Source organism: Lolium rigidum, chromosome 3, assembly GCF_022539505.1.
Source record: "Lolium rigidum isolate FL_2022 chromosome 3, APGP_CSIRO_Lrig_0.1, whole genome shotgun sequence".
Lineage (NCBI taxonomy): Eukaryota > Viridiplantae > Streptophyta > Magnoliopsida > Poales > Poaceae > Lolium > Lolium rigidum.
In genome coordinates, this window is record NC_061510.1 from 27,882,320 (window position 1) to 27,907,336 (window position 25,017).

Consider the following 25,017-nt stretch of genomic DNA (forward strand, 5'->3'; position numbering starts at 1 on the left):
ATCAGGACGGCGCCAGCCAGGCTGGAGACATAGAGCTCACCGAGTTGCAATAAAAGAAGGCCGTGTAGCGGTGGGGGAAGTTGTATAAGAGGACCGGGTCACCTGCATAGTGGCCGCTGGACACATCGTCCTGGAGCCGGAAGCCGCCCGGAGGGGTCAACCCGGCTTGGTCAGGCTGCCCATTGCCCGGTCCTTCTCCCGGAGCACAAACTTCTACGTCTTCCCCGTCGAAGTCTTGGGCCGAGCCTCAAACACCACCGTCTTGGGTGCCATGAAATGTGGCAGCTTCTCCCGGCAGAACCCTATGATCTCTGCTTCCGTGGCAGTGGCGCCATCCTTGAGCTCAACGAACGCGCACGGCGTCTCACCCCAGTGGTCGTCGGGTCTCGCCACGACTGCCGCCTCCAGCACCGCCGGGTGGCTGAAGACCACCGACTCCACCTCGATGGAGCTGATGTTCTCGCCGCCCGATATGATGATGTCCTTGGCCCTGTCCTTGAGCTGGATGTACCCGTTCGGGTGCCGCACGCCAAGGTCGCCCGTGCGCAGCCATCCGCCGGCCATGGATTCCTTGGTCGCGTCGATGTCCTTATAGTACCCGCTCATGACGGTGTTGCCCCGGAATGTGGTGGCATACCAAAGCTTATGGTTTTTACCTATCTTGGATATTTACATGGAGTTTGAAAGTTGTCGTATTACACTCATAATGTGTCTAGACATGCCTGCGTGCCTTCTTTTAAACTAGTTCTAGCTCTATACATGGTCAAGAAAAGAAAGATTTAAATCTAATGATATATATATTGACCACATGGATGATGCCTTTGAAAGCAGACCAAGAGCTCTCAGCCGCTGGCCACTCCACGAAAAGATCGATTGCAGGTACCGAATAGAAAAAAAAAACAAAGAGAATGGGGCATGGTTTACCTACTGTATCGATGTATCAGGTCAAGATCTTGCCACGGGCCGGTCGGACGCCCAAGCTCGTCGGCAACGTCCTGGCTTGCCTGAAATTGGTCGGCGTATCGACCGTGCTATCTGCCGACAAATATGCCTACCCATCGCTCTCGCCGCCGACCATCACCACGCACCAGGACATAGACCATGACCACTGCGCTCACCAAGTCGACCATCCAATCCACATGAAAAAGAACAAGAGCAGGAGGCGGAGCCTTCATCCAGCCTTAGTCAGATCAACAAAAAGATGAATCAGATCCAACCACACCAAAACACAACGCAAATCACTTTGAAGCATTTGCAACACCTCTCCTGGCCTGATTGCGTCGCTCGCCGGAGTGCCTCCCCGATGCCGGAACGTAGCCATCACGCCTCGCTCTCCTCTCCTCGACAAAGTCAAAGTCTAAGTCTCATACGCGCTTTCCGCACGCGGTGTATCACCAAGTGCTTGTACTTATAGGCTAAGTTGGAGAGAGAAAAGAGCACAATGATCACAAGGGATGGATGGCTGGTACACTGATACACATGAAGCACACAGAACGATGAGATGTACTGCAAAATAAACATCGGTCCATTCTGTAAACAAGGCATCATTATTGCCTCGTGGAATACAATGGGTTATCCTTCCACTTAATAGATTAATTTTGGCGTTTCCCTCCATGCATCTTAATACCTAGTACCATCTAGGAATCAGTCCATCTATTCGTAAACCAAGGGATTCTAGTCTAACTTTTATATAGCGATGATGTGGCCAGATTTATTTCCAAATGTATGTGTTGATTTGTTTTCTTCAGCGATCATCAATCGAGAATATAATTTGTGTATAAGCTACAAAGAGAAGTGTTGCTATACGTTCAACATTTTTCCTACGATTGTTGCACGACACTGCCAATCTAGCGTACGTGGTTAACACGGGGTGTGGCACTTCCCACAGATTCCACATCATACAAAAATCGGAACAAGAAACATCATACATGGAGTAGTTCTTATTCAGCGGACTGCAGCGCGGCCACGGGAGCTTCACGAACCCGCCGGGCTCGGCCGGGCCGGGCCAGAGGGGCCCGGTATGCTCCTGTAGCTGCGTCCGGTCTGTCGCCGCAGCTGGCGGTGGAGGTTGTGCCCTCTCGCGTGGCTGCTGTCCAGACCCTCCTAGGCTCGGGATGTCTCCTCCCGGTTTCGTCGGTCGTCGTCTTTGGGCCACGGTGAGACGGCAATGGTGATTGCAAGATCGTGATGGCGTGAGTTGGTGGGCGGCAAGATTGGCGGAGCGCGATGGAGTGCGTGGTTCTTTGGGGGACGGGAGAAATCCTTGTCAGTTGGCCGGCACCGACGCGGTGACGCTCGCGGGCGCTGCCTTCCTTCTTGAGGGGCGTCGGGGTTCCCCCTACCCACAACCCTCCCGTATATCGGGGGAAACCCTAGGATTTGTCCGGGCAGCAGCATCGTCATCGTCGCATCCCTTCTTGAAGGTGCTGCTTTGGTATGCGGCGCTTCGAAGGGCCAAGATCGTGGTGGAATTCTCCGGAGGGTGCAACGGTTGCGGATCATCACTGTTTTCGTCGATCCGGCTTTGTCGACATTGTTTTCCTTTTTTCTTCTTCTTTTATTTTCTTTTGGGCTTTGTTGTGCTATTTGCCCCAGCGGTGGTCTCTATCTTGTATCGGTGTTTGCTATATTAATATAGCGGGGCGAAAGCCTATTTCGAGGAGGAATATGAACAAGAGGTGGAGAAAATTATTAGATCAACAAATTCTCAAACAAAAGATTCCTCATAACATACATTGTGTAGTAGTAAAAATATCCAACTTAAATATATAGATACAGATATCCAATTTTATTAATTGCCTCAGAAGTTCACAACATGTATACAGACTAAACCTGGAGCACCTAGCTACTAGGAGCCAAATGCATACAGGTAAATGAAGATTATGGAACAAATTCCAGTCTCCATTTCTCAGCTACAGTTGATATTGTACAAGACAACGAAACCTGAAACAAAACAGACTGTCAAGTTTCAGTCGCACCAAGCATGTTCAAAAGCTAACAATCGTGATGCTAATATTACAGGTTCCACTCACTAGTTTCTTACCATTTCAAACAACAGAAAACAAGCATCAACTCAATGAACTGTAGCTGAATGCTCACTACATACATAAACACAAGTACTTGTTGCACAGCTAGCAATGATCAAAAAAAAAAAAATTATACACTCCATCAAACATAAACATCCAACCTCCTCTTGCTGCAACCATTAACTTCTCACATGTACATCACAGCTTCACAAAGGGCCTTGCAAATTTTATCAAGTTCTTGCCGCAGCCTCACACTGTTTATTTCAGATTCTTCACAACACCAAATACCATACATCTAGAGCCTATTTGCTATTGTATGTGCTGAACCTGCAAAAAATCATTGCAAGCATATTTCCAACTTAGTAAATGATGATATACAATATAACATGACCTAGTTGACATGCAAAATGGACATAAATTATGCACAACCACAATCCTTCTTTTGCTTGTGTAAGGGCCAAACGTTCAACAACTAAAGTTTCTCTACATTTACTACTATTTAGCAAATGGGCGTCGCCTCCTATCATTTCGCCGCCGCCGTCAAATAATTAAAGAAACATCAAGGTGCGCACCTTTCTCACAAGTGCATTTTATCTACACAATGATTGTCCCATATATCATCTGGAGTTAAATTTCAACTTGTGAAAGAGCATCCAGATTATGTTAATTAAGCTGGCGAGTAGCACTGTAGGGGTATTTCTAGTGCACAAAAAGTGATATAAACCTGCAAACGATGATTAAGTAGTATGTTCGATCAGGACGCATATGAATCATAGGGAAATCTGGGGGCATGCACAGGCATGGCTGCTGGAAAACAACCACACCAAACCACCAGGGTGAATGATATTGCCTAATCTGTGTAATTCATGGTGACGCCATCCTGGTCATCACCACGTGCTCGATGTCGTCCTGGTTGTCCATGGGAGAGCAATAGGATGCCGACAGGGTACCAAGGACTCAGCGTCCTTGCCAGCAAAATCAACATCTTGCCTGTAATGCCAATTGAACAAACAATATCAGGATCAGAGGTTTAAAATAAGAACAATGAAGGCATTTATAAAGAAGCAATGCATACCTATCCCTACAAGAGAAAACCTGGAGCAAATGTCAGTCTCAAGTTCTAAAGTATTTGGTTAATACAAGATCACCAACCTGAAACAAACCAGAACCCCAAATTCTAGTCACCAGAAGCATGCACACAAGCCAACTATCACGGCAATAATATTACAGGTTGCTTCCACTATTTTCTTACCATTCAACACAAGAGAAAACAAGCCTCAACTAAAAAATTGCAGCTGAATTCTCATGGTTGTTGATGCACATCTACCACGGATCAACAAAAAATGGGACGGCTCGAACACACAACCATCAACATGCTGCCTCTTCTTGGCTTCGCACGTGTACAAAACAGGCTCACGGATTGTCGTTGCAAATTTTCAACTTCTCTACATGTCTTCTCCTCCTCAATCCTCTTCAATGTCCTTGAACAAGAACAACAGATGATGGCCAGCAGAGTATATTTAGCAAACATAAATTTAGATATTCAAATTCAACCACATGATGTTGGCATAGAAGATATGCATATGCCTCTTCCTGGCTTCTCATGTCACAGATTTCATAGAAGCGCCAATTCATATAAGCACAGACACATCGATTAATTACTCCCTCCAAGTTTCAATTCAGTCAAATTCATATAAGCGTTAGCAGCAGATAAAAAATGTGTAAGCTCCAAAACAAACAAATTGAGAAAAAGATGTACTATATATGAAAATAAATGCAGGAATGACTCAAGTGACCAAGGAGGTTCCTTTCAACGCCAATGCCGACGAGCGTCCTCAACGACATCGTCAAGATCACCGCGGTGGGTCTTGAATGCCAATACCGGCGATCAAAATTGTATAAGCTCCAGAACAAATAAATTGAGTAAAAGATTATGCATTATATATGAAAATACATGCAACAACTGACTCAAGTGTGACCAAGGAGATACCTTTGAACGTCAATGCGACATCGTCGTCAAGACCACCGCCGTGAGCCTTCGTGACAAGCAGCTTGACACTACCTGCATACATCAAGACACTTGGAATGAAGAACATGCATCTACTTGTGCCTGAATTGATTGCAAAAAATTATGAGGTGAAATATCATATGCAGTACCGGGTTTGAGAGCTTACGTTCATTGTCTACAAGAGAGGGGTTCCAGCACTGGCTTATCATCACTAGTTGTTGTTGGGATCATTATCATGCGCAAGACGCTGAACTGAGAGGGAATGAAGGCTTCCTCTTTCACAAGCCAAATCCCTCAAGACCAAAGAATAATAAAACAGAGATCAAATTTGGGAAAGATACAACATCCATAAACTTTTTTTTGTCTCTAACCAGTAACGTGGAACTCATTGCGCTCCATGCTTATTCAGCACTCCCCAAAAAAGCACGAGCATGAAGGGTGTCGACTTTACTGGGCGAGCTTAGAGCCCGCTCGATTTCAGCTACCGCGAGAGCGCACACGGATGCAATTAAATCTCATGTACACGGTGTTGATTTCAAACTTGTTAAAGACACTCAAGAAGTACAAGTTGATAAAGAAGTTGCATATCTACAGAGAGAAAGAATAGATAATTAATCATGGGTGTTAGTAGGCAAATCGACAACACAATAATAAATTAATAATCATACAACACGCTGGGATAGTCTGTCTTCAGTTTATCAATGATACAAAATGAAGCAGGATGCAATTTCTTTTTTCAGTTTCAACTATCTAGCGACATGAACAGATCTTAACATTAGAAAACAATTACCGCTTCTATTAACCGGTCATACTTCACTGGATGCACAAGTAACTACTGCCTTGTTTTTAAGACAATGTCAAAAAAATGTAACCACTAGAGACTTACCCAGTGCATGCCTAGTGATAACTCCTTGGCCCTTATTCTGGACGCAAATATTTGAGGAAGGAGCACTGCTGGAACAGGGCCAGCTGCAAGAGCAAAAGACAGCACAAACAATATTGTGTGAACGCAAAACACTTAAAGAACAGTGCCAATGCCAGTAAGAGTGGCTAAATAAGGTTTCAAAGTCTTTCCGGTGAAGGCCAATGATAGGAGTAACATTGATGCAGCCTTCAAGAGAAAAGAAGACATCAGTTTGCAAGCCATTTCCAAACTAAGACACACAAACACACATGGTTTAATGCAGATAAAGGGAATATAGCAATACCATTCCAGATAAGGTTCTTATTAGAAGGCTCTTCCTTTCTTGTCCATTAGTGAAGATGCAATTACAGTGCCTACGAGAAGTATATATACAGCTCAGGAAAGGCGTTGAGAGTTACTACTGATATACTAACAACATAGAACTAACTAAAAACATTGGCAGCACTGACAAGAGAACTCACTGCAACATCAGGGGAACACTGATGTAGAGTACGTAATGTAAAACCGGATTTATGCTAGTAAGTTGTTGGACGGAAAAAGTGGGGTTCTCATGCTAACAGCTACGACATAAGTATTATTCCCCTCGATATCTGCTATGCTAGTACTGGTACACACATGCAAGGAGCACTATCCTAATCCCCTAAGCATCACAACTTAACGAAGAAGATCAAGATACGCTCATCCTACCATGCAGAATTTCTTTAAGAAATTAAACTAGTACTTAAGATAGTTAACCTATCCAAATTAGTTTGAAGGGGCGTTCGAAATTTTGGCATGCCCCTGCTGATTTTTCAGACGTAAAAACGTGCACATCAAACAAATATATACTTCAACAAAGACAATATCTAAAACCCATGTGACACGCAAATATACAGTCAGTCAGAACCTCCGCAACCACCAACAACAAAACGTGGTCAAGAACGAATAAACTAATGCACAACAGCACACAAGTTCAATCCCATCCCATCCTAGGATGGTTACATATACAACACAACAGGCTAAAGAACCTGAAACCTTTGTTGCTCATCCATTGCAACCATAGCATCTCATGCGCTAGTCATGGTGCTAGAGAAGTTGTTACTACTCTTCCCATCAGATAGTTGGTGTCCTCCTCGTTATCATCCTCGGACAAGAAGAACAAACATGATAGTTAACTCTTGGGAAGATTTAGCAAATACCAATTGTGGGTATTCACGAGATGGAGAAATTGTGCCCGGTTGTTATCTTATACTTCATGGTTAGTTGAGTTAGTTAAAACAGAGATATGATGTTATCTTATACATAGTTGCACAAATTATTAGTTAACACAAGGAGGGATACAATAGGCATTCTATGAGAAAATCAACTAAGCCAAAGATACTAGACAATCATTTTCTATGCAGTTTTCACATGCAATCCAATTCATGCCAAGACCACACATATACTCGAGAATTTAGAACCTGAATAGTAGGACACATGTACATACAAAAATTTAGAAGCAACATTCACCTAAAGTGGACCCTTTGCAGGCACGACATCTGCAGAGGACACCAGCCAGTCCACTGAGGATACACATCTTCTAGGAAGTAACACACATGGCCAACAACCATTCCCTGAAACGAACATCATTTGCCACTTTAGAGATATGAAAATAAAGAATGGAAATAACAATCAGGAGAATATGCAAGCATGCACATACAACCCTTTTACTTTTGTAGTTTTGAACACTGAACAATCTGTAACACATATGGCTGGAACAATACTAGTCAGAGAAGACACTATGCCAACCAGCACAACATGTCTCTCGAGACGTTAACTGTGACTTTCTTAAGCTTACAGGAAGCGCAACATTTATCTACTCAAAGGATAGATACTTCACATATGTCGAACGCGGTCTCCACAAAAATTAATATGGAGATTCATCAAAACTCAATTTGAACTGGCCTACCGAAAATCATAGACCATGCTAAGCAAGATGTATACCATACATATGCCATCCCCTTTATTACTTATTAGCCAATCATAACTACATACCAAGACAAAAAAAACCAAGATCTTATTTACTGTATGCTTCTCCTTAAAAGAGATAAATAAATAGTGCAGACGAGACATTTCATCATTTACTAGATAGATACATACGTGATAGTATTATTGAACAAGCATACACGACCTAAGCAGCAACAATCTCATTTATTTGCCAAAATCAAACACTCGACATATCTACACACATAGAAGTTAAAAAAATTGTGTTATTTAGGAGAAAACTAGCTCCAGACTTGATCACACCAACCAGCGATCTGTAACAATGCACAACAATGGCATCCACAAAATATCATCATGTAGGATAGGCAGAAATGGGAGGCAAAACCTGTAGGTCCTCGTCCCCGGGCTGCATTGTCCAATTGGAGAGCAAGTTCGGTGGGCGCCCTCCCGAACCCCTCCTCGCCATCACCGCCGCCTTGGGCTCACTGTACCACCAACATACCCACTCATCAATCCTGAAGAAAAATAAAAGTGTAGCATCATTAAAAGAAAAATGATGATGACAAATAATGACAATCACAAGTATCCACTATCCAAATCGTTGCCACTCCGCATGTACATGACAGGATAGATAAGCTAGAATTGTTCATTTATTTAGCACAAACAATGACATTGAACACCACAACATTTCAATCAAATATATAGTAGAATCAGCAGCATATTTATCTAGACATGGAAACAATTAAACCTAGCCACTCCTAACCAATCTAAGATCAGCGCATGTGTCCTAAAATGCTAACAATTTAGGAATATCAAACTACTTTGAAGCTGAAATATCTCGAAGACGAATTGAATCGCTACAAGTTGTGCAAAATATCAAATTGATGATTCACATAATCACATGTTTGTTGGCTAGTAGTACTACAGACATACCTATGAACATTAAACGGACTAATGGGCTTATTCTATTGAGCAGGGAAGTGATGCTTTCAGTTCTACATATTAGACCATGTTAAAACTTCCAAGTGATAGTACCATCCGGTAGCTGGTTAAAATCATCATAAGGGTTTGAACAACTATGGGACAAAAGAAGTCAGGTATACCTACTGGCAACCAAACTTTGGGCGATAAAAACAAAGTATGGCCAACATATTACACATGATAGGTTATCAGGAAGTATAGACAGATCACAGTGTATACACAGCAAGCCTAGAAACATCTATTGGCAACAAGTGGTAGCTGACTAGAGAATGCAGAGTTGAGCCTGAATCATGCATCCATCAAGAATTCAACATGATGTTGTCATGGCTACTTACCCATTTTGTAGTCAATGCATCTCCATTGCTAAAAATTACACAAGCCACCATGTCATGAAAGTGGATAAGTATACCCAATGTTGTAAAACAATTATGCATGCTTTCCTTGATCAACAGATACTACAACTTTGAACAATGACTAGCCATTCAGCTACCAACCTACAAAATTGGAAGTGTTATTTTTCCAGAAAAAGCAGCGGGGGCACCTAATTATCGTAGACATTCTTGTCCCCGGTGGCTGAGTGGAGTAAGTCCTCCTGAACCTGCCACCAATTTTTCAGCTCCAAGGCACCATCCATGTAAAGATAATAGTTAGACAAGAATAGTGATAAAATTAAAGAGTTGATGTAAGTAGAAATACTACTGCCTTATCTTGCGGTATTGATTCTGGATAACCTAAATACATACAAGACACAAACTAAAATATACTAGTTGAATGTCCGTGCGTTGCCACGGGTTCAAAAATTGTATCGTACTTGTAACAAATATAGTAATTTGTATGTACGGAAAACATATACAAAGAAAATAAGGTTTCATATTTTTTTTAAATGTAGTCCAATAAAATCTATGATTCCTGTATCTAAAGCAATGATCCCGCAATTAACTCTCATAGTTCAGTGCAGGTGAGTTAACCAAATAAAGTAATCAACCTTAATTAAGTTGTTCGATTTATTTCACTAATCAGCGTGACTATGACAAACATTTTTCTTGGTGAGTATCTTTTTCTCTGTCCTCACCATCCCAGACCAAACAACATATATTACTTATTTTCGATATCCTTCCCATCTGGTTACCCTCTCATATAGGCACCATCTTTCATATCCGAGCATTATCACTCATGGCTCATTGAATTTAGAATCTGGTAAACTCCTTTGTAATGCCATGAAGCGAGAATATAAAAATGTTAAGGTGATAGTAAGTTGTGAAAACCATGAGTTGCACAATGTTATGCACAAAGACCGTTAAAACACCCCACTTTGCAAATATATATAATTTGAAAGATAGTTAAAACACCTCACTTTGCAGATATAATTTAAAATATAGTGAATGAAGTCCACAAGAAAGAAAGTATCATATTTTCAAAAAAAAATTTGTTGGTTATTTAACTTTTTATATAATAATTGATATTGATTAGAAGCATAAAATTAAAATTAATATATGAATGGTATTGATTTTTTTGTTGAATTCCCTCAATATTGGTTCGTAAGTCCCGTACACATAAAAAATTATATATATACACTACAACATGACCGAAGTAACAACAGACTTCAAGCAACATATGTACGTGTTGGTACAACCTTTACGGATTAAAAAAATCAAGATAAATATTATTTTCTGCACTCAATGGTTTCAAGCAGCTATAAACTTGTAAGTATTTTTCTCAACAACAAAATATAATTTCCAAAAGACATGCCAGAAATGAGAGTAAAAGTGCATTGAAAAGATACAATTAAATATTTATCAATTAAATCACCATTCGGTGAATGAATATTATCCGATGAATACTCAACATACAATATAATATCGCTTCAAAATATGATGTTCTACTAATCCTATATATAATCCTAATATTCTCCCATTATACATGCTCGGAAGTGATACCCAAATATAGGAAATCATAGCTGATCTTTTGGAGAGTATTCATTTTCTGGGCCTGCAAATAATGTCTTCAAATTTAGTAACGAAGTGGAAAATACATTATAGAGCGAAAGCTAAACACTTAACCTAGCGGGTACAAATAGAGATTCACACAAGGCTAGAGTGACATAACAGGAAAGGTCCATGTGAAGCACAATATAAAAAAGGGTGCTCAGCCAGAGTAAACTCCATATAGTAAGTTTTCAGGAAACAGAGTACTCAGCCATAAAAAATATGAAACAGGGTGCTCAGCCAGTTGATTCAAATGCGCTTGAGTTAAATTATTTACAAGGTCCTTGAACGCAGTAACCTTCTGATGAGAAACATGTCAGTCCAGTGCTTGAATGAAAACATAGATGGTGCCAAGTTAACAGAAAAATACCTGTATGTTGATGGACATAGGTGTATCATATGATTTTTTCAAGCCACCTGACCTCCACTTCCGCCCTTTCGTGGCATCAAAATATCAGTGTAGTTTTACACTGATACTCTAAACTAAATACATGAGAGAAAATCATGAATATACTGGTTGTGCACATGGTTACACCTGCTTTTGCAAGCATAATACAAATCGTTACTTTACCAAACCAAAGGCAAAGATAACACCGTAGTGATTGGCTGCTACCTGGTTTGTTTCTTTGAGCTCTACTACAACACACAGGTAGTGTAACTGTCTTCTTGCAACGTTCTTTGTGATTTGGATCTGATCTCAGACCAGAATTGACCTCCTTTGAGCAAGAACACCCTAAGAAACAAAAGCAACATTACATAACCAAACCTAAGGCAATATATGAGACAACTGACTCAGAGTGGCACTATGCTTGGCTAATAGATGATATAGACTCGATAAACCACTGAATCTTGGCATTCCCTTGATTACATCTATAATTCTAGAAAGGCTTCTTTTTATCTGTGATTATACATGTATAAGGCAATTATCAAAACTTGGAAGTGCTTTAACCAATTTAAGTATATGGGGCACCTTGACAAATTAGAATGCCTACTGGCTGTCTAGGGGCTTTCTTGACCGCAGGAGCTTTTTTAACATCTTTACCTGGCTAAGCTCATTATCTAGCTCCATTGATAATCTGACAGGTTTATAACACCTCCGAAGCTATGCTGTAGTAATGATTCTGACACCAACACAATATCTTTGCTTATTTATATATGGGATACAAAACACAAAATGGATACAGTTCGACAGAAATTAGACAAGGGAGCAACCAACTATTCTGAAGTGGAATCATACACAATATAAGAACCGAACCATCTAGCAGTAATTTCGGATTTAATGTTAACAAGGGACAAAGATTCAACCAGATCATTCCATCGACATAAATGGTAACCTGAAAAGCAATGAGTGTATACATATTTTCTTTATTATTTGTATGATGCCAATGGAAGTAAGAAACCTAATTTCTTGTAAAAAGCACCCCTGGGGTACATATACTAAATTAAACAGAGTAGGAAACCGGGTGCTTTGCAATGTGAAGTAGAGATTTATAGAACAAGAAATAAGGCAAGACTGGATATTCAGACTGGTGTGATTTGGTCACGAAGCTTGAGAAATTATTGGGGCAATAATATTCCATCTACGGTTGTATCCTTGCAGAAGTTAATTTGCTATATCACAATATATATCCAGTTGGACTCCGACTGGAGGAGATCAAATTCAACATCCACCTATATTAATCAAGAGACAACACAATACCAGCGCCACCTAAGCCTAATTAAATCAGACCTTCACCCATGAATGCAAGATATCATTACCTCTTCTAAACAAAAAATATCATGACCTGGAACCTTTGACATCTCTATCTTAATTAGCAGCTCAAATCCTCCCTTGAGGGAATCATCCTGTTTCTCAACTGATTTGTCTGATCATTTCACTTCACTTCATCAACAAGTAATCAAGACGACTTAAAATAGGAAGCATTCTAGTTACCTGGGCAGAAAAGATCACGCAATAGCATCCTAAAGAAAAGAACTCGCCACAAAATTAGTTTTAAAACTCTGAATTTATATAGCAGGTGTTAACCCCCACAAGCAGTAGACCCTCATATAACCCTATACTCAACCTAAGAATTACCCAAGCACCATAGCTCAATTGAAAAAAAGATTCAAATGCAATTTATTTGTAGAAGGGTCAAAACATTTAGTTGTGAAAATAAATTCTGAACGACACAAAGAGCATCAAAGAACCTGATGGGCTGTAGGTGCTGGCTACGTGTATAGTCCTGTCTTGGACCTAGGAGAGGCGGAGGTAGCTTCTTGACCTCCATGTCGCAGAACACAAGTGAAAAATGTCCAAGCTATTTCCTAGCAATGAAAGACCATGAGCTGTGTCATTTATTGTGGGTATACATTTTATCCAACATGAGAAAGGCGTCAGCATGAGCAGGCATAGATCCACCGTAAAAAAAAACATAGTAGGCATAGATCAAGATGGCAAATCGTCTCTGTCCTACCGGCAGGTCGGGCTCCCGTCCATCGATGCTGCGGGGCCGCCGCCGAGCTACCATGACTGCCGCTGGGAGAGAAGAAGGGGAGCATGAGGAAGGAGGGGTGCGGGGTGCCAATCTCACGAAGGTGACCGACGGCGTGGGATGGCGCTCAGATCCGCTCGAGGACCCCTTCTCTCATCCTGTTGCAGGCACATCTCGTCGTTCTGGTCTTGAACCTCTCTGCTCCCCGCAACGGCGAGAATCTCAGTGAGCGGGAGGCTTGAGGCTTGGGGCACGGAGGGCGTGTGGTGCGACTACGCGGTTATGTGGAGGCGCACGCGAATGAGTGAGGCGCGGAGTTAGGGCGTCGTCACGGCGGCCCCGTCACGGCAGGGAGGCATGGAAGCTCCGGGTGTGGAGCATCGGCGGTTGAGGAGAGCGCAAGATCGATGGGAGGATTCGGTGGCGGATTTCATGGTGAAGTTATTTCCAGACCAGTTTTTTTTTACATGAGCAGTCAAAGAAGGTGCCAGCGATCTCAAGGCGCGACGAAGCGAAGGAAGGACGACGTAGTAGAGATATGGGAAAAGAAGGAAAGAAATAATAATTTTATAGAGTAGTAATAGCGGATTAGGAAATCAGTGATATGTTTTGATCTAGCAATTAGCGAGCTGCGTAGTAAACGAAGGAAAGCAATGATTTGCTTTGATCCGACGGTGAACATTGAAGCGGAGATGTTGAAAATAATTGGATGGACAGGATGGTCTCAATCTCCTTCACCAAACGCGTTGTACTACCTACGACCAACTGCAATATAATAGTAAAGATAGTGGGACGAGAGAACACTACTACCATTAGGAATATGTAAAGCAGCATATTTCTATAGAAAATTGAAGGAATATGTAAACCTTACTAGCAGCTCTGTTTGCTTCTCATTAACAACCAGAACCTACTCGAAAATTACTACTCCTGAATTAGTAACAGGATTGCCACTCCTCGTTTATTAGAAAGATAAGCTACCATCAATTCCTAAGCAAATAATTAGATGGTTGTAACCTGTTGCAAAAAATTTCAGCAATAACTAGCCATCAAAAGCTACAAAACTACAAAAAAAACACAAATTTTAGTAGAGACTTAAATATCCTTTCATCAACCTACAAACTTGAGGGAACCGACAATCTTTTAGATACATACAGAAAAACTAAAAAATCATCTACACAACAACGGGATATCACAAAATTATCAGGATGGGAATGGGCCAGCCTGGACCTGGCCCTGTGGCCTCAAGGCCAATTCTAGGGCCCATGGGTCTACCCATTCCGAGAAAATATTGTGGTCCCGCTGGCCCAATGGGTACCCTACTAGGGCCGACCCAAAATTTAGATGTAATATAATTATACAAGCCTTTTAGAATGTTATAGCCATGGAAAAATAGTGATTTCATTTGTGTATATGCTCAGCGAATATCTAAACAAAATTATGATAGCACATCAAGGTTGTTACCTAAGAATATGAAGTATTCAATGTTTACAGGGGACTAATGAGCCAGACCAAATAAAATACGTACATGATTGCAAGCAACAATAACTCCATAGTCCATAGTAGAAATATTCGGAGCAAATTTACAAGAAGCTAATAGCAAACCTCAGAAAGCTTATATGTTCTAACATATCAGGACTTTCATGACTTCGTTTTCTCATCTCTCAAAGTCCATTGCCCTCACTTGTTTTAGTGTCCTCATGATCTACAATTACAAACTCAAGATCATGGGTGTCATGGCTCATTGTAATAAGCGAATATTCAAAGAGAAACTTAAAAACAAGAAATAGTGCGTATGGCAATTGAGTAGAATCAACTGTGTTGTTTGCATAATGTTACAATGTCTATCAAAGGACATAACTTACTATTAATCATAATATAGATACCTTAGTGCATGATTAAACCTCCAAACGTCTATCAAATCGTTTTACTTGTGAAATTCAAGCATTCTAAACAACCCTTAGATATAAGTTCATTTTTTTTCAAAATCAGGTCAGACTGGAGATAGCTACCAGTTCACATAACTGCATCAAGAGCAACCTGTTCATCTATCAGAAAATGATGAGTTCCTAAAATGGACAAGAAACTAAACATTAGTGCCCAACCTGATGATCATCACAAAAAATAGAAGTAACCAAACTCATGAAGAAACATATTGTTCATTTGACCACATATATGAATATAGTCATTATATCACACGACAAACCAAGCCCATATATTCCACACCAAGCAGAAAAGATACAAGAGTCAATCATAATTTTATAATCATAACATAGGATCCTTTGTACATGATTAATCCTCCCAAATTTCATAGTATTTGTGGTCCTACTAGATTATCTAGAGCGGCAGGTAAATCTTTAACAGAGAGTGGAAAACTAGAGTTTTTGAAAAGATTCTTGACAGCTGCGCCAAAAAAAGAACTCATTTGGATCAGATGTTCAGTAGTTTTCTAGATGAAATTGAAATACAACTATTATGGCACTACTGATGAGAACATAAAATCCATTATAAACAACCGAAACTGTTTTAGGATGATAAACCACGCAATAAGAACTAGAGTTGCATACTTGCATATGAGTTGGCCATGTCTGGAGTCATGTGCGCAGTGTAGCTATTTTGTACAATTGCATCTCGGTCTTTTTTAGGGAATTGCATCTCAGTGTAGTGAAGGTTAGAAGCCAAGAATGTCAACTTTTATTGCCGAAACCAAAAACCTCATTGAAGAAAAGCAAGGCAAAAACCTTCAGTATGTTAAGATGGAGAATCACAATATTAAAATGGTGCAAGTAAAGCATCTGCCAACAGAATTTTCACTATGTTTTAGGACCCATTCTTGACTATCATAATCCTTGAGACACCAGACTTTTATATCATTAGCATTAGTCTCTTGAACCAAAAAGAAAACGGATACCCCTCCTGCCGATTCTTGGCTTGTGTGCCAAACTGTGCATGTAAGGGATGTTAAATCTATCAAGAACCGGAGCAGGTCAAACACCAAGCCACAACCACTGGAGCATGTCAAGGTAAGTATCACATGTGCTTGGTTGCGTCTCGGGGAAGGGGAAGCAGACCAAGGCAGCACGAGACTTCAAATTAAGGAGCTGGACGACGACGAGCTGAGTGGCGAGAGGAACGGCGAAGTGGACGACAAGATATATGAGTTGGACATCAAGCAGGAGGAGCGGGAGACATGGAGGGGGGCGGGGACGGTACATGGACGAGATTGGCGATTAGGGCTTATTCGAGGGAGTCAAAGCGACTGGGTCAACCATGCATACCCAATGGGCCAGGCAGTGCCGACTCCGCTAGACCAACTCCTCCACGAGGCCAACCCAAGTGCCCCAACAGCCTCGATATTTTGGGTTGGCCAATGACCCGATGGGTTGACCCGGACCATTCCCATCTTGAGACAGCAATAGGGAGTCACCCGCATGATGTAGTCCCCTCGTCTGTTCCAACGACATCCAGCTGGAGATCAAGTCATCCAAGTGGGTGCCCTCCTGAACCATCCCCGCCACCGCCTCCGCCGTGTGCTAGCTTTAGCTGTCGTCCACACCCACCCATCAACCCTGAATAAAAACAAAAGTGTTGCATTAGCAAGGAAGAAACAAAAGTACATCATCAGCAAAGGACAATGGATTGCCACTCCTCATTTATTCGATAGATAAGATAGTATTATTCACTCATTTTGATCAAATATACACTAGGAACACAAATGCGCTGCCCAACACTAGGATCAGCACCATATTTACACCAAGAAACCTCTATTTCTTTTTTGTCAACATGATGTACAATAGCATGAGGAAATGATGCTGAACACAAATGCACTGCCCAACACTAAGGTTGAGCTGAATTGAATATCTGGCAATGTACACAACACATACACATCTTGGAAATTGGAATAAAGAGGAAACCATTTAACCGGAATCACAAAACAGGGATATGATATCACTTTGTGCATTTTCAACACCAAATGCAACTGTCCTACACCTAAAAATAACATACACGCTAAAACTACCTTTGCTTCTCTGAGCTAAGTTTGAACCTAGCAACATAACTCAGTACAGAGGCTACCACATGCTCAATTCTAAGAGGAGAATGTCTGACAACATAGAATCTGAACACAAATAATTCACAAGTTAGGCAAGTGTGATGACTACGAGAACACTATAAATTAGCGAATGGTCATGCCATCAGTTACATTTTGGAGTGGCTGTCAGCAAAATTACAAGAAAGGCTCAAACTTCTAGCAAATTGCAGCTCGTAAAAGATAGATCAAGAACTAATACATGTCCTTTAGATAAAAAAATAAACAAAACAAATGTTTCTACTACAAGCTAGAAATAATGTCGAATAAATAACTAGGTGCATGTCAGTATATGGAAAAGTATTAGTTTCGGAGTCTCAATGCTTGACTTAGAGAACTTTCAAGCAGAGAAGTTGATTGCTACGAATCAGTTGATGATCCTAAATTAATCAGGCAAGAAAATCATAAAAACTTACACTAAATCCAATCTGAATGAAGTAAATCACGAACATGAATGAATTGCCAAGGAAGAGCTCTCAAGATCCAAACGTAATCAGCAAAATTTGTATTTTATTAACACTGTGTGCAGGGTTATGCAAGATTGGAGAGTGAGTTCTTAACCTCCAAAATGGGAGCACGTTAATCTGGTGTTTTGCATATTCGATTTGGGGAAATGGCAGGGACAAATGCCTGTTAATTTCATTGTTAAAATAGAGTTGGTACCCAGTTAGTCGGTTACAATATAAAGATAGAGCTGACACATTCAAGAAAATGGTGAACTATCTTCAAGGTATAAATAAACTTAAAAAGTGTAAGTCTCGATCCAACAAAAAAAGTGTAACCCAGGCTCCATTATCTAGTCCTCCTTCTCAATATCCTTGCACAACAACAAAAAAATTGATGGTGGCAAGCAGAAAATAAGGAATACCAAAATTACAGCAAGTTCGTGCATGTCATGAAATCGAAATATTGCAACTACAGGTAGTATACAAGTTTGTACGTGATATCTACACGAAAAGTATTTGATTCATAGAGTACATCCAATTTACATACGGTTCATTAACTAAAAGATTAGATCTTTATGAACCAAAAAATAAAACTAGCTCAGATAAGCAACTCTATATCATTGATATTGCTGCAATCAAGTTACTACCATCTCTGCTCTTGCAATTCTGCAGGAATCAATGGTTAGCTACACAAACACATCTCACATGAGATACTAACTAGAAAAAAAAAATCTTTTTATCATGCCAAAACAGTAGCAGTTCTATTTTCGTCTCAAAATTTGAGGGAAATGTTAGTTAATATCAACTGTAGCTCCGTAGATCAAGCTGGTTTAATTACAAAACAATATATAAGCAGGCTTCTTACGAATTAACCTGTAGATTCTAATCAGACTTGTGCATACTCCCTCCTTGCCATAATGTAGTGCATATAAATTTTTTGAAAAGTCAAACAATATCAAATTTGACCAAATTTTTTGAGAAAATTATCTACATCTACCATACCAAATATATACCATATGAAAATATACATCGTGAGGAATCTAATGGTATTGAGTTGGTGTTCTAGATGTTGATATTTTGTTCTACATACTTGGTCAAACTTTATATCGTTTGACTTCAAAAATTTCTTATACGCACTAAATTTTGGCAAGGAGGGAGTACCAATTGACAGAGTACTATAAACTCAGGACTAGTGATAACAAACAAAGCAGAAAATTTGATTTGTCGATGTCAACAAGGTCCTGAATGATGTCGGCGGCAAGGTAGCAGTGGTGGTCCTTGCTGCGACCACCTGGACGAAGTGGATGCCAGCAAGCTAGATCACCGCCAGCCTACCATCACCGTGTCGGGATAGAGAGGCATCCAGATGCAGGCTGCAACTTCCATTATCTAGTCCCCCATCTCTGTATTCTTGTACTCGAACAAAAAAATGATGGTCAGTTCTGAATGGCAAGAAGAAAATAAAGATGTACAAAAGTGACAGCAAATTTGTAAACAGAGGCAGTATATAAGTTGGTAGCTGATCTGGAATAGATCTCCCGAATGTCTTACGGCTAGCACAAGGTTATGATGTCAACATACTCACAAATTAGAGGGAGTGGCAGTTGCATTTTATTACAAGATTTTCATCAATCATACATTCAGTTGTAGAAATACTGAAGCAAAGCCAAAAAAAAAAAAGTTATTTCGGTTGTTCTTCACACAACGAAATGAATAAAGTCTCGTATAGCAAACGTTTCCATTCTTGATCATTACGAATGTATCTGCACCTCCGCGCATCTACACGTGGAATGAAAAAACAGGGGCGATCAATTCAATCATGAACATGACAGGGTAATCTTGGAATAAAATTCAAGACGGTTTGCCACACTCCATTTACTCAAACCCAGAAACAAACGTGGAACTACACATGACAGCAACATATACCAAAGCAAACAGAGAACGATGGTGGTGTGGGTAACCTGGCACGCAAGGGCCTCGCAGTGGAGAGACTGGCAGGAGTGGCGCTACTCTTGACGTAGGCCGCGAAGTTGATCTGCAGCCACCGGAGTGCCTCCTCCTCCACCCGGTTCCCCTTCCAAGTTCCGATGCACCTCCCAGACCCCTGCTTGGAGCCCTTCATCTCCCCCGACTAATGAGATTTGATCATTCGAACCTGAAAAATATGCAAGACTTCAGCAATGCATATGCATAACAAACAGCAAGCAACCAAAACAATTTAGCACATACCGGTGCCTACGCAATATACACTACCTATGCCCGTACGTAAGTTCTCATTGAGCTTAAACAAGTTTACATCTATACATGGACGAATTCTCTACTGCGCGCCGATGCACGTATTCAGTTCAACAGGGAGCTCAAAAATTCGCACAAAAAACAGGGAGCTCACCGGCCGCAGCTTACTCGATAGTTGGCCGTCAGCAGCATCTCGGAGTCGTGGTCGCCGGAAGGAGTTCAAAGATGTGGCCGCCGGAAGCCGCTCGTGTAGGTGGTCACCGGCAGCAATACAGCTCCTCACAGCAGAGACCTCAACATGCCGCGTCACAGCATACCACATAAAAATAACGTGGACCAGAGCAGAACTGAGAGCGGTACAGCGGCGTGTTCCTTCAGCTCGACGGCGTCCTCCTGGTACCTTCCGTTCCGCAGCTTGGCGCGAACCCGGTGGCTCCTCGAAAGCCGCTGCACCCCCTTTGATCCCCCGCTCAGATGCGCGCGAGCAGGAGGCTGATGGAGGCAACAGTTGACGGATCAACGGCAGAAGCAGAAGGTCGGAGAAGATCAGCGGTCGCCGGTAATGGGAGGCGGCCTCGCCGGATAGCCATGCAGCATGCATGGCCGTCGGAAGCGGGGGAAAAGGCGCGCCCTTGGACGCGCTCGTCATTCGTCGTCCAAGTCAGTTGCTCGGCTGCGGGGAGACGGAGCTCTGCGGCCACGGGAGGGGTCGACGGCGGGGAGGGGAGGAGAGGAGATCGAGGGCGGCGGCGTGGGGATTGGATTGGATTGGGGGGAGAAGTGGAGGCATCGGGGTTGAGTGGCTGCGCGCGTGGGTTTCCTCCATCGCTCCATAACATAATTGTCACGCGATACGCTGAAAACGAGGTGGGTTGCAGAGAGAGATGAACGGGTTTATCAGTTTTGCTAGCCTACGACGTTCATGTGTCGTTCTAATTTTATTTTGGCGAAACTAAAATATGTTATAACCACCAACATCTTCTAGGATGATAATTTGATTTAAAATTAGTATCTTCCAGCAAAATTACCGCTAGGTGGAAATTCTAGGTGGAGATTTGAATTTGGGTGGATAAGCTACGCGTTCGCTAGCCTTACCACCGAGCTACTCTCGGTTCTCGAAATTGGTGAAATTATATTTTCTAAGAAGCGAGCTCGCATAGATTCCATGTATGGCACGTAGATACTCTATCCCCGTAGATTTGATTAGTTATGTCATCAGTGGCGGAGCTAGCCCAAATATCGAGCCTAGGCAAGATCAATGCATGGCCATGTTGAACAGGATTTGCCCTAACAAATGCTTACTTAAGCTAGCTATTTCCTTAAGCGATCAAAAGGAGTTCTAGCGCTGGAGCCCGGGCAGCCGCCCGGGCATGCCGGGCCTTGGCTCCGCCACTGTATGTCATTATATACAAGATGTGCCATTTGGTACAACAAAATCATCTACCTAGTCAACTACCCCTCTCTCTCTCTCTAGCAGTGTTTTCTAGGCGAGAAAGACGGCCAAGGCAAGGTGGTTGACTCGCATATGCACCTGTCGCCGAAGAATTCGGGACCTACTCCTCGAGTCGAATGATTTCTTGGGAAGGAAGATCGAGGTAGAGGTCTAGGCGGGCCTCAGCCACGCGTGTGACCATGCGTGCAACGAGAGGCATTTGGCGATGTCGAGCGAGCATCCCCATGAGGAGGCAGCGGCCTTGAAGATACATGTGTGTGGTCGACATGGACCATGGCTACCCGCTTCAATGACACCTATGGAGTGGTGTGTGGGCATGCGATCTCCGTTGAGTCCTCAATGGCTAGCGAACCCTAGCTACTCCACATTTTGGGGTGGCGTATTCGGGTGCTTTGGTTCTTCCGTCTCGCTACTCATTTTCTCGTTTTTCTTGCGTTTGCCTTTTTGTCTAGGTCACATGCCCGTTGTAATCATATTTACCTTTTCAATGTGTTGCATTGGCATAATGGCTTTGTTACAGGCCGCGTCGAAGCAATCCTTTATTATTGGAAATGTAGAGGCCTACATATAAGATATTAGATGCTCGGTGGGGCGTTCGGAGGCGAGTTCTCGTTGGCTAACATGAACCTAGTTCTCTAAAAAAAGGGAAGATATTAATCTAGTGTTTCAATTTGTAAAGTAGCATAGAAAAGAAAGTACAAGCAAACTTATGTATGTCAATACGCGTGAGCTCGGATCGATAAGCCAAAAAGAGCCAAGTTCATGCAAGAGCGTGCTTGATTGCCCGGATGTGCAAGTTTCGCTCTATAAGTGCATAACCTTCCTCCGAGATAGTCCCGTTTGTGAAGAAAATGCCACTTAAAAATAAGTGTGTATTGGTTTTCCACTTCAAACCACACTTTATAATGTTTATTTAAAATCCCACTGAAGTGGGGAAGGGTTTCTGACCCTTGGTTGCGCAGTTTAAGGGAAACTTGAACATGCGGGCTCCATGTAAGCCCTAGAATTTTTTTGAAAAAAAAGGTATCTCATGCGACTTAATCCATGTTTGTATTACTATAGATGAGAGGAACATGATTGACCCGAAAATGGCCCAAGTTCATGCAAGCAAGAGTTGGGTCGGTGGCCCCGATGTGCTAGTTTCACACGATTGGTGCCACTTAGTGTGAACACGTGCGGGAGAAGCTATCTCATCTTAAGATTAGGCTAGACCGGTGGGTGGGAAGCGCCTCAAAGAACTAACCAGAAGTGTTCAACTACGGTGACCAGAAGTTCCGATGCCCTCCGCTAAAGGCGAAAAAACGTGGACCGAGGAATTTTTTTTTTTGTTGCTTGTTCTTGAGTTTTGTGTTTCGTTGATACATTAGGTGGAATTTGATTTGCCTAGCAATTAATTAAAAGCATGCAAATATTTTGTAGTACTATTATTATACTAGTACTCCTACTCCCGGGCAGTAATTGTTCAGAAATTGGTGCAACAATTGAATACTAAGAGCAATGTGGAGAAGAAAAGGAAAAGCAGATGAACGGAGCGGCATGCACTCGATTTCCGTGCTGCTAGCTAGCTAGCGATTTAGATTTAATTAAGAGGGAGAGAGAGGAGAGAAAAGAAACGTGAGCTGCTAGCTAACCCAATTAATGAATCGATTGATCCTCGGTGGGCGACTTGAGTGTGAGTATGAACGCGGCGGCGTGGGCGTTGGAGCAGGAGCCGGAGCGAGAGAGGGCGTGTGTTGCGGCTGGAGCACGTGCACGTGAGGTCCTGTACGCGACTTCCCTCCAGCGGGCGGATCGATTACTACTAGTTCACGTGACAGTTGGACCCAACGGGAACTTGGCGCAGGCGCCGGGCAAGTCCCAGATGAGCGGCGCCGTACTGCTGACGGGACGCTACCCTACAAGATATCTCCGGCTTCCAGTAACAATGGGGACTTGGAGCTGGGCCCGTACATCTTCCCCGGCACGCCGTGGGGCGTGCTGGTGCCGCCCATCCTCGAAGACATCAACTCGCCGCTGTCGGGGTGGATGGTCATGTCGGACACCAAGGTGGTCAAGTACGTGGACGCGCCGCACCACAGGGTGCCGCAGGGCGCGCGCGCCGTGGAGCTGGTGGCCGGCAGGGAGGCCGCGCTGCTGCAGGAGGTGCCCACCGTGATCGGGTGGTCGTACAGGCTCTCCTTCTCCGTCGGCGACGCCGCCAACGGCTGCAGCGGCTCCCTGGCCGTGGAGGCGTACGCGGCGCGGGGGACGCTCAAGGTGCCGTACGAGTCCCACGGCACCGGCGGGTCCAAGCCCGCCGCGCTCGAGTTCACCGCCATCGCCAACGCCACGCGCGTCGTGTTCCAGAGCTCCAACCATCTCATGAAATCCGACGCCACGCTGTGCGGGCCTGTCATTGATGATGTCTTCCTCGTCCGAGCGCGGAAGCCCGCCGCTCGCCGGCTGCGTCTGTAGAGCATTTTTTTCTTCTGTACATCATCAGTTTTGGAGTTCATTACTTTGCGTGAGTAGGTGTCTCCGCACTACACACTGATTTTGAATGTGCCTCAAGTATGTATGTGCATGCTTCTCTTTTTTTTTTCTTGTCCAAAAGATGAGCTCGAGACAAAACAAAGTTACTATTATTGCTAGGATTACCTGCTCCCTAGGTTTAGACAGTTAGGTCATCTCCCGTTGTCCGGCGTAAACGGAGCGTGGTTGTAGAAAAAACGACCCATAATGACGTGGCGGTATGGAACGACACATTTACTAACTTTTTTTTTGCGATGAATTTAATTTACTAACTAAATTTTGATTGGAAATGCGGCTGCGCGGACGTACCATGGACACGTGTCCGCACAGGCAGGCGCCGTAAGTAAGTGACTCACTAATAAAATTAGCAATTATTATTACATCTGGCCAAGTTCAACTTTTATTACATAGAGATTTTAACCTAAACTATGACGGTTGTATCTACCCGCCATCCCGCGCACTACGACGGAGCGTCTACTCCTCGTCGTCGTCCACCCCGCGCCCTACGACAGAGCGTCTACTCCTCGTCGTCGTCCATCCCGATGTGGCCGAAGGGGCTGGCCTCGTCGAGGTGCGCCTTCGCTGTCGACGCGCTCCTACCAAGGCGGCACTCGATCCTTGGCGTGAAGCAGGCTCCTTTCCCTCTCCCCTTGATACTATCAAATTTACATAAAACATTGGATGCAAAAGATGATCATACCTTGACGACCCGCATCTACTTATCCCTTCTCTTTTACTTTCATGCAGGTTTTGGATTTTTTATCTCTTATTATCAAGACATTGCTCATTATAGATAATTATTTTTAATGTTGATCCTGCCACCATACATTAAAAACTATGGATGCTTCAATTTTTTTACGAGTAATTATGATGCTAAACAAATAATGTCAAAAAGTTTGCAAACCGAAAGATTGTTGATGTAGACGG

General features: G+C 42.7%; 1 long non-coding RNA gene across 1 annotated transcript; it reads right to left on the reverse strand.

Moving 5' to 3' along the window:
- Positions 1–5,455: 5,455 nt before the first annotated feature.
- LOC124701348 lies at positions 5,456–6,391 on the reverse strand. The gene is made up of 3 exons (XR_007001994.1): positions 6,243–6,391; positions 5,921–6,145; positions 5,456–5,622 (listed from the first exon to the last, which is right to left on the reverse strand). It is a non-coding gene; the product is annotated as an uncharacterized LOC124701348 (long non-coding RNA).
- Between the last annotated feature and the right edge of the window lie 18,626 nt (positions 6,392–25,017).